The following is a 9,846-nucleotide window of genomic DNA, read 5'->3' as shown; positions in this document are numbered from 1 at the left end:
GTGTCCAAGTAGAAAGGAGAAAATACAAAGCAAATGGATTGAAATAAAATATTGCATTCCGATATCTGCTTCTTAGATACCACGGAACTGGGATATGACAGAGAAGGGAAGAAGAGAGATTGAAAGTGCTGTAAAAATATATTGATTTAAAATAAAAATGTCTGCATTAAATGCTAAGAGTTGTACTGTATACGTGTAGTGGGCATCCATATGTTATACAGAAGTCTTTTTAAATCAAGCAGAAGAGATGCACTCTTTAGTTAAAATGTGGAATAGGGAAAAATACTTCCCAGAGGACAGAGGTGGGAACGAGGTAGAGCTTTACATGGATAAGTTGCTATTCATTCTGAAGTGGTGATATATGGCACCATATATAAAATAATTTAGTTATTAAATAGTAACTGCTATCATTATGTTAGCAGCTAGTGAATCCAACGGAGAAGCATCCCACTGTGCTAAGCATTGTTCATCTAGGAGAGAAACAGAAGCTGGCCAGAGAAGAAAAGGGTAGAATGTTGTAAGAAACAGAGTTTTTATTAGAAATTAAAAAATCATACCATGTGAGGCAGAAAGAATATAAGGGAAGCACAAGTCATACGAGGAACGGCTGAGGGAACTGGGGTTATTTAGTCTGGAGAAGAGGAGGCTGAGGGGAGACCTGATCGCCCTCTACAACTACCTGAAAGGAGGCTGTAGGGAGGTGGGGGTCGGCCTCTTCTCCCTGGTAACAGATGATAGGACGAGGGGGAATGGTTTGAAGCTGCGCCAGGGCAGGTTTAGGTTAGATATTAGGAAAAACTTCTTCACTGAAAGGGTTGTCAGGCTCTGGAATGGGCTGCCCAGGGAGGTGGTAGAGTCCCCATCCTTGGAGGTATTTAAAAGAAGGATAGATGAGGTGCTTAGGGACATGGTTTAGTGGTGGGATGGCAGGGTTAGGTTAAAGGTTGGACTCGGTGATCTTAAAGGTCTTTTCCAACCAAAGTGATTCTATGATTCTATGATTCTATGAAACTAATTGTCTGTCTTGCAGTCTTCTAGTAATTTTGTCTATCATCTGCTAATCTACAGGACAGCCCAGTCCTGCAGACTAAATTAATCTGCTACAATTTCAAGGATGGGGGAAATTTGGAGGAGGGTAAGGAGAGGCCTGTTGCAGTCCCCCTATGCCAAATCTCTCCTCGTCTCTAGTGGTAATCAGACTTCGGCTTTGCATTGTGGTGACAGCAGCTCTGTCACCACCTCTGTGAATGACAGATACTTCCCCTTCTCTCCAAGACAGCTGGCCTCTTACAAGCACTTTAGACAAAGCTAAAGATACAAGGCTTTGACATATATCATTTATCAATAATTTTGCTGAGCAAAACTCATCTGTCATCTCTCCTACCCATTTCTGTCAGTCATTTAAGCAACAGAATTGCTGTTGTCACATCTGGCAATATTGGTTCCTGATTCAGGAGCCTCCTCTCACCGTCAGAAGTTACCATGGTCTCTGTCTCCAGCTGTTACACTAGCCTCAGATGAAAAATTATCTGTTCTTACTTTGACGTTTCTCCTTCTTCCTTTGCTGTGGTGCATTATTTAATGCTGTATGGTAGATACACAACTTCATGAGCTATTTTGCAACAGAGTTTACATGACAGCCACAATACAAAATTGTTGTTTGGAAGGTGGAACTGTAGGTGAGCAATATGCTTCAGCTCCTGCGCTAGGGAGATGCTCCTTTGGTTTCCTCACTCTCACGGCTTGTTCTTAGAACTGTGCGGTCGCTTTCTCCCTGCAGACAGTGAACTGTTCATGCTTGCAGATGTTTATAGCTGGCTGGCTAGAAGCAACATCAGTTCTTTTTAATATTTCATTTTCATCCCCTTGAACTTCTTTAATTTCTTTTTATCTTAATTTTGATGTCTGAGTTGGAAAATTTTGAGTTTGTGAATATGTAAGGCTCTTAGCACTAGATAGAGGGGACCATATGGTACAAAGAGGCTGTACAAGCCTATTCAAAACCATATGGCTCTGTAAACATATCACAGCCTTTTATGCACGTGCTGCTAATCCAGCTGTGAATAACTTCTTGTCCCTGCCCTGCATTACCTATCATGTATCAAACCCTGAAAAAGCTTACACACGTGGTTTAACTGGTCAAAAATGTTTACTGGGATAAAAAAAGTTGTTTAGAAGTTCTGAACTCAAAAACTGTGGGATGTTCGGAAAGTTTGAATCTTTTTCAACATTTTCAAAATGGACCATTCAAACTTTGGTGTAAAGCAATGTTTGTTGGCCAAGTATAGTCTGAATGTGCTTACTTTTCTGAAAGTAAAAAGTACTTTAAAACAGAATGTGTTTAATTTCTGATATAGTACTTTTTTTCCCATGTAGAAAGGTGTTTTGGTTTGTTGGTGGTTTGTTTTTTTTTTTTCCCAATTTTCTTCTTGAAGTGAGAAAACAATTTAGTTTTTGTGTTAGTTTAGCCACCAGACCAAAGAAATAAATTATTCACATAGTTGTCCTTGAACCTGATCTGGTACACCTCCCATTACTTCTGTCTTCTGCCTCTCATGACATTTTAATTAAAGAATTAGCACTGTGCAGCACCTGAAGACATATGCTACATGGGTGCAGATCCAGGAAGGTTATGAGAGAGAAGCAGCTTAGTGTGAATTTCTTGTTCTATGAAGTAACAAAAAGCCTCGTGCAGCCTGTGGATGTAGAAATAGGGGCATGGTGAACTATACAGGGACTCTGCGTTGTCCTGGTGTTAAAGTATTTAAAACAATGCTGGAAGATTGAAGAGGATTAGAAGACTACAAAGATAATATAAAGCTAGTGTTAATTGGAAGTGTAGGGGAAATAAAATAAGTAAATTGGCGTGAACTTTCAAGAGGTAAACTTGCCAGATTAGAATGAGGTAAACTCCTTTTGTCTGTACTTATTGTCAATTACATTACAAGGACAAATGATCTGAGTGAGCAAATGAAAACATTTAGCATGTTTTGCTCATTATGAAAAGATTGAGTAGAGATTTGATAATCACGTATGTGTACCTGTACAGCTGAGAAATGCAAGATCTGAAAGTACTCTTTAATCTCATAGAGGAAGGCAAAACAAGAACCAGTGACTGGAAGTGGAAATTAAGGAAATTCAAATGATAAATTAGGCAAAAATATTTAACAATGAGAGTCATTAACCCTTGGAAAACTGTGGGGAGTGCTCACTTTTCCATCCCTTGTTATCTTCTAATCAAAGCTGAAGTTTCTTGGGAAGAGATGCTTTCATTATTACAAGCCTGAGCAACCGGGGCCCATACAGGAACAGCCAGGTGAAATTTAATGTCCCACAATATATACAGCATCAGACAAGAAAAGTTAATGTTCTCTTGTGGCTCTGTGAATTGATCGTCACTGTGCATCTTTCACGTATCTCCTAGATCTGGACTTTTTCTGAACCAGATCTGGTAATGGTTCAAAGATGCCATCTGTGGCAGCGCTTTGATAAGAGGAAACATTAGGCAAGGAATGGTTCTGAGATTCTTAAACACGTTTTCCCCAAATATAAATCTGTCTCTAAGAAGGAAGAATGAGTTCCTTTTCATTTTTACCATGATCTTTTTTGCTTAAAATTTCTGGACAGTAATGCTATCCGGTCTCCACATACATCACTTTTCACACATACACAAAAATGATCCTCTGTTTGGTGAGTAAGGAGTTCAGGCTCTGCAGGGGAGATAATCCTTGGCATGGCTGCCAGCAGGGACATTTTTAGTTTGCGGCGAATACCACAGCTGCTTTGAGAACATATTTCTGATGCATTCCAAGGAGCCTTTTGGGGTAGATTTAGGCTGTTAAATCCTCTGCACCTTTTTCATCTACTTTGCACTTTCTGCATTTGCAAATGCAAAATTAAATGGTTCATGAAATACCTTGTAACAAATGAAGATGACAATATAAAGTAATGGAATAAGCTATTGTTAATATCAGATATCTGTATGCCTAACAGTCACTGCACATTGTGGGATAAAAATGATCGAAATAAATGACACTTCTTAACTCAAGAGGTAAATTATGCCACAGGTAAGATGCTAAATAGTGAAAAAGAAGAGATTTACCTAGATGGAAAGGTTCAGCCACATCAGCAACCCCTGCATTTCACATTCCCTTAGTGGTTACAGGCAGCATTCAGAAGGAATAATTATAGCTGGGGGGAAAAGATCAGAAGGTCTATTAGTGTTTTTGTAAAAATCTTTAAATCCTTCAAGCCATGTCTGTATTACCTGGAATGACTGAAAGGGGGGCTGGTTTAATTTCTATTATTTGTTATACTTTGCAGAAAAGTAAACTTTCTCAGGCAAAAATAATCTCATATACTTCTGTAACACCTTCCAGACTCCAGGGTGTTTTGCAAATGTTGTTCTGGAAGTATTCCACTCCAGGCTGAAAACGTCTTCTTTTAACACTGGACATGGTGGCCCGCCGACACTTCCCAATGACCTGCAAGAAGTGGAGTATCTCTTAGCCACTAACAGCTTTAGCAAACAAAGTGAAAGGGAATATTTTTGCCAACAGAAATTATAAGAGAGAGGTATGGAGGTGGTATGTGATTGTCTAAGCTGATACTGGGCAACAAGGTTGAGCCTTGAAGGAGCAAAATACCAGTATAACCGGATTTTGCAGCTCACCTAAAGCACAGCTCTCCAAGCAGCACATCACTTTATGTTGTCACATACAGACATTGGTCACTACTCACTCGAAGGCACTGACTGACCTGGGGCAATGGGCATGTTTCTTTCGAGAGCTGTTTGATCCAAATATTGGCTCTGTACAATACAATTGGTAAGAAGGTCCTGTTACAAATTGGGTAGCTCCCAGAATCAGCTCTGAGCTTTCCATCACTGATAGAAAGACAGAATCTGCCAATCTCCATTTTAAGTTGGACCAAGAACATGGGTGGGTTTGGCCTAGCAGGAGACCTGTGGAGTATGTTAAGCTATCTTCTGGAATTAGCTCCAGGTAGGTTGTATCGCTTCCTGGCTTCCGTGTTGATTTGCACACCTGTCAACCCTTATACAGGGGTTTGTGCAATATTTCTTCTGGTGACCTGAACTACCCAGAAAAGAATCAGAAAATATTTCATAAATACAGATCTCTAGCAGCAGAGATCCCAGTAGCCAGATCTTCAACTATATAAATTTGCATTGCTACAGTGACTTTTAGAGCTGAGTTTGTTTATAGCTGCAGAAGGTGGATCTGCCTCAGTATTTTTGTTGCTGGCCATCCACAGAATGGCAGGACAGATCAGAAGAGTGAAGGATCTGCTGGGGCAAGCTGTTCTTGCCACTGCACTGGTAGTAATTTCTCCCCGTGCCTTTTCACTTCTCCTTGTTCTGGGTCCACAAAATCACAGGATCACCTGCTCTCTGTGGCTGTTTTGATCTCTTGTCCCATGACAATTCCTGTACATGAGGAACGTCTGGTATTGGTGAGACTTTCCACATATCTTTCCATGGTTTTCGTCAAAGGGAATTTGAAAAAGAGGTTGATTCCCAGTAGGAAGAGCTGGTGCTGACCTTCTGTCCTCTATTCAGGCAGTCTGACCGCTCTCCCTGCTCTGGTGCTTGGGACAGAGAGGCCTCAGTCTTTGGGTTTGTTTCTGCATTTCATGGGATTCACACCTGGCATGCAAATGTCTTAGCAAGAATGAAAAGGAAATGCTTTTCACTTTTCGTCTTTCACAGCAATTTGGGGTAATCTGAGATTTAATTTATTCACCAGTTGAAAGGGAGAGGGAAATCAAGCCAGCATCTTTCTTTTGAGCCAAGTTCTTTCTTGCATACCCCCGTGCAGGCTCACACAAAAGAGCTCTGATCACTCTAACTAGGTGCTTGTTCTAATTATAGAAAGATTTAGCGTTGGTTACATAATTGCCCACTGCACATCGGCACACGGCATTGTTATACCAGAAAAGCCTCTTTTTTTTTTCTCCCCAGCATCACCCTGTTTAACTGAAAGCTGCAAGGAACAGAATTAATCTGAAGCACCCTCCCATTGCTTTTCCAGGAGAGGCCAGCAAAAATCAGATACTGACCTGCACCCTTTGCCAACATGTGTGATCTAGTGGTTAAAGCAGGACCACAGTCTTAAGCATCCCGGGTAGAAGCAGTGAGCTGTGATCAGGGATCAGTGGTTGTGCTGAGGTTACAGTCTCTATTTTGGATTTTTATATGCAGTAGCACAGTAGCTTTAAATGGATATCCCGCTATTACGCACGGTATCAGCCTGAGCCATGGAGGTCGTGAATTTGCAAACACAAAAATCTATAGCAAAACTTCCACAGGCTGTAGTAGATACAGCAGTAAATCTTTTCCCCATATTTCTAAGCTTATTTTATTCTGCGATTCAGAGTGATTACTTTGTGTTCAGCCTGCATTCATTTCTCCCTCATTTTCTCAGTAGTACATCACATCCACATCTCCCTCACTTTTTATTTTCTTCCTCTTTTAGCATCACCCTCTAAACTTTAAAGCTTCCTTCCAACAAATAGTCTTTCCTACACAATTTGTAATGGTCCAAGACTAAGCTGGGATGCTTCACTGCACCCCATCAGTTCAAAAGCTCCCATCTGTCCAAGAAGGGAAAGAAACTTATGGAACTGTAGCCAGTTTTGCCATCGTATAGCTGATGCAGCAACTGGCCATGTGGGCCCTGTATCCTCAGTGTGTGGGCAGGGTAATCGCTCTTAACTCTGCCCCTTCGTTAAGTTGTAGCTGCTTTCTCAGGCAGCCCACTTTGTGCAGGCATTTACGTTAATGTCTGCCGCAGGGGACAAGTAGGGAAAACAAAACTGAAATGAAGCCAGATGGAAACAAAAGGGGTACCCAGCAAATATTCCCAATACTATTTTGACCTTTTAGGGAAACCTTTAATATGCCACTGTCCCACAGCCAGGGAGAAGGTAGTCAGGTTACCTTTAACAGCACTTTCCGCAGCAGCTTGGATGAAAAACCTGGCCATCCTGGAAGAGAGGGTGGTCATCAGGGTCTTCCCTTGAGCACAATGTCCTGGTTTATTACTCCTTCTTCTAGAAGTTGGGATGTTTTCCTTCATAGTCTGAGTGTTTCTAGATCCCTTTTTGCCCTGTCTCTACTTTTCTGGGTGCAATTGTATCCCTGCAAATACGAATGGAAACACAGCGTGGCGATGCTTTCCTGGATTTGCTTCAGCGTTTCCTGAATCCTGTTGAAAACTTTAACTCTCAAAAAATTATTAAGATCTTTTTGGTCTCATTCTGGTTTTGGTGTCTGGATCCTTCTAACATATTAAGGATTAATTGTGGTAGCTGTGTCCTTAACTCTGCCCCCAAATACTTACAATTTTCCACTGTGGGTTCTCTGGTGTTGTTGAACTGCATGTTCTCTTTATCAGAAAGATACTGACTCGAAAACATCGTAAGAGTTTCCTTCTTTTCTCCTAAGTTTCCTTCTTTTCACAATAGGAGAAAAGTTTAATCAGAAATGCGAAGTTTCAAGTGGGTGACTATCAAACTAGGTATTTGCTCCAGGGAATATGAATCTCTTACAATATTTATGATGATTCAGCAACATTTTTTTCATTCTCTGCTTTGTTCTTTATCATAATCTTTATTGCAAGAAGAGATTGGTTTTTCATTGAACCTTGAAGACAATAAATTTATTATCATTTTCACTTCTTACAGTAAGGAGCTAAAGGTTAGCTGCACAGAAAGCCCACATCTCCCTCACTTTTTATTTTCTTCCTCTTTTAGCATCACCCTCTAAACTTTAAAGCTTCCTTCCAACAAATAGTCTTTCCTACACAATTTGTAATGGTCCAAGACTAAGCTGGGATGCTTCACTGCACCCCATCAGTTCAAAAGCTCCCATCTGTCCAAGAAGGGAAAGAAACTTATGGAACTGTAGCCAGTTTTGCCATCGTATAGCTGATGCAGCAACTGGCCATGTGGGCCCTGTATCCTCAGTGTGTGGGCAGGGTAATCGCTCTTAACTCTGCCCCTTCGTTAAGTTGTAGCTGCTTTCTCAGGCAGCCCACTTTGTGCAGGCATTTACGTTAATGTCTGCCGCAGGGGACAAGTAGGGAAAACAAAACTGAAATGAAGCCAGATGGAAACAAAAGGGGTACCCAGCAAATATTCCCAATACTATTTTGACCTTTTAGGGAAACCTTTAATATGCCACTGTCCCACAGCCAGGGAGAAGGTAGTCAGGTTACCTTTAACAGCACTTTCCGCAGCAGCTTGGATGAAAAACCTGGCCATCCTGGAAGAGAGGGTGGTCATCAGGGTCTTCCCTTGAGCACAATGTCCTGGTTTATTACTCCTTCTTCTAGAAGTTGGGATGTTTTCCTTCATAGTCTGAGTGTTTCTAGATCCCTTTTTGCCCTGTCTCTACTTTTCTGGGTGCAATTGTATCCCTGCAAATACGAATGGAAACACAGCGTGGTGATGCTTTCCTGGATTTGCTTCAGTGTTTCCTGAATCCTGTTGAAAACTTTAACTCTCAAAAAATTATTAAGATCTTTTTGGTCTCATTCTGGTTTTGGTGTCTGGATCCTTCTAACATATTAAGGATTAATTGTGGTAGCTGTGTCCTTAACTCTGCCCCCAAATACTTACAATTTTCCACTGTGGGTTCTCTGGTGTTGTTGAACTGCATGTTCTCTTTATCAGAAAGATACTGACTCGAAAACATCGTAAGAGTTTCCTTCTTTTCTCCTAAGTTTCCTTCTTTTCACAATAGGAGAAAAGTTTAATCAGAAATGCGAAGTTTCAAGTGGGTGACTATCAAACTAGGTATTTGCTCCAGGGAATATGAATCTCTTACAATATTTATGATGATTCAGCAACATTTTTTTCATTCTCTGCTTTGTTCTTTATCATAATCTTTATTGCAAGAAGAGATTGGTTTTTCATTGAACCTTGAAGACAATAAATTTATTATCATTTTCACTTCTTACAGTAAGGAGCTAAAGGTTAGCTGCACAGAAAGCTTTTTTTTTTTTTTCCATTCTGCAATTATTTTCCTTGTTGCCAACAGCATTTTTATTTTTGATGAACATAGTTGTACTGGATTATTCTCTTGGACGGAGAACAGAGGTTTCTGAGATATTTATCATACACACCTCTTTGGCCTTTGGAGTTATAACCTTAAATATAGGCTGATATTAGGCAGATATGTGTGCATTTCACCGAGTGATAAAAGCTAAGTACACCTGCATAGGTTATGCTATCGATTTGCGCTGCTGGAGGATCTGACCACACTATGGACAACATTGTTTCGTGGTCAACAGGAGCAGGGCAGAAGCATTGAACCCTATTGCCAGAAGCGCTGTGGCGAGAGCACTCCCTTAGCTCTGGGAGCAGACATGGCGTGGCTGGGTGCTGCGGCTGCGTAGGTGCCTGTGCTCACACCCAACCCCCAGGTGTTGCAAGGCTCACAAGGTAAAACGTTCACAGTGCCCTGGCCTATCCCCCACCCTTCCCTACGGAGCGGTTCTGATTTCTAGTGGGCAAAAGCACCAGTGCCCCTCTAGTACTTCTCATAGGTATGGCAAGAGAATGCCCTGATACCCAAGTTTCGTGTTTCTACCCTCTGTTATGTTTTCTGATATATACATGTATGTACACATAGAGATCTTCTCCCTGCTGCAGGGCTTTCAGTGAGCAAACACTGAGAACCGAATAAAAGATCATAAAGCCTGAGATTTTTAGATTTTGTTTTTTTTTTTAAAGCACAGCAGACGGCTTTTCTGAGCACCTGTGCCAGGTTGGGAGCCCCACTGACAACGCGCAGATTGTCATACCCCGCTGTACACTGAGCGG

The sequence above is a fragment of the Egretta garzetta genome, unplaced genomic scaffold (genome assembly GCF_000687185.1).
Source record: "Egretta garzetta isolate BGI_Z169 unplaced genomic scaffold, ASM68718v1 scaffold79, whole genome shotgun sequence".
NCBI lineage: Eukaryota > Metazoa > Chordata > Aves > Pelecaniformes > Ardeidae > Egretta > Egretta garzetta.
Note: the sequence above shows the minus strand (reverse complement) of the source record.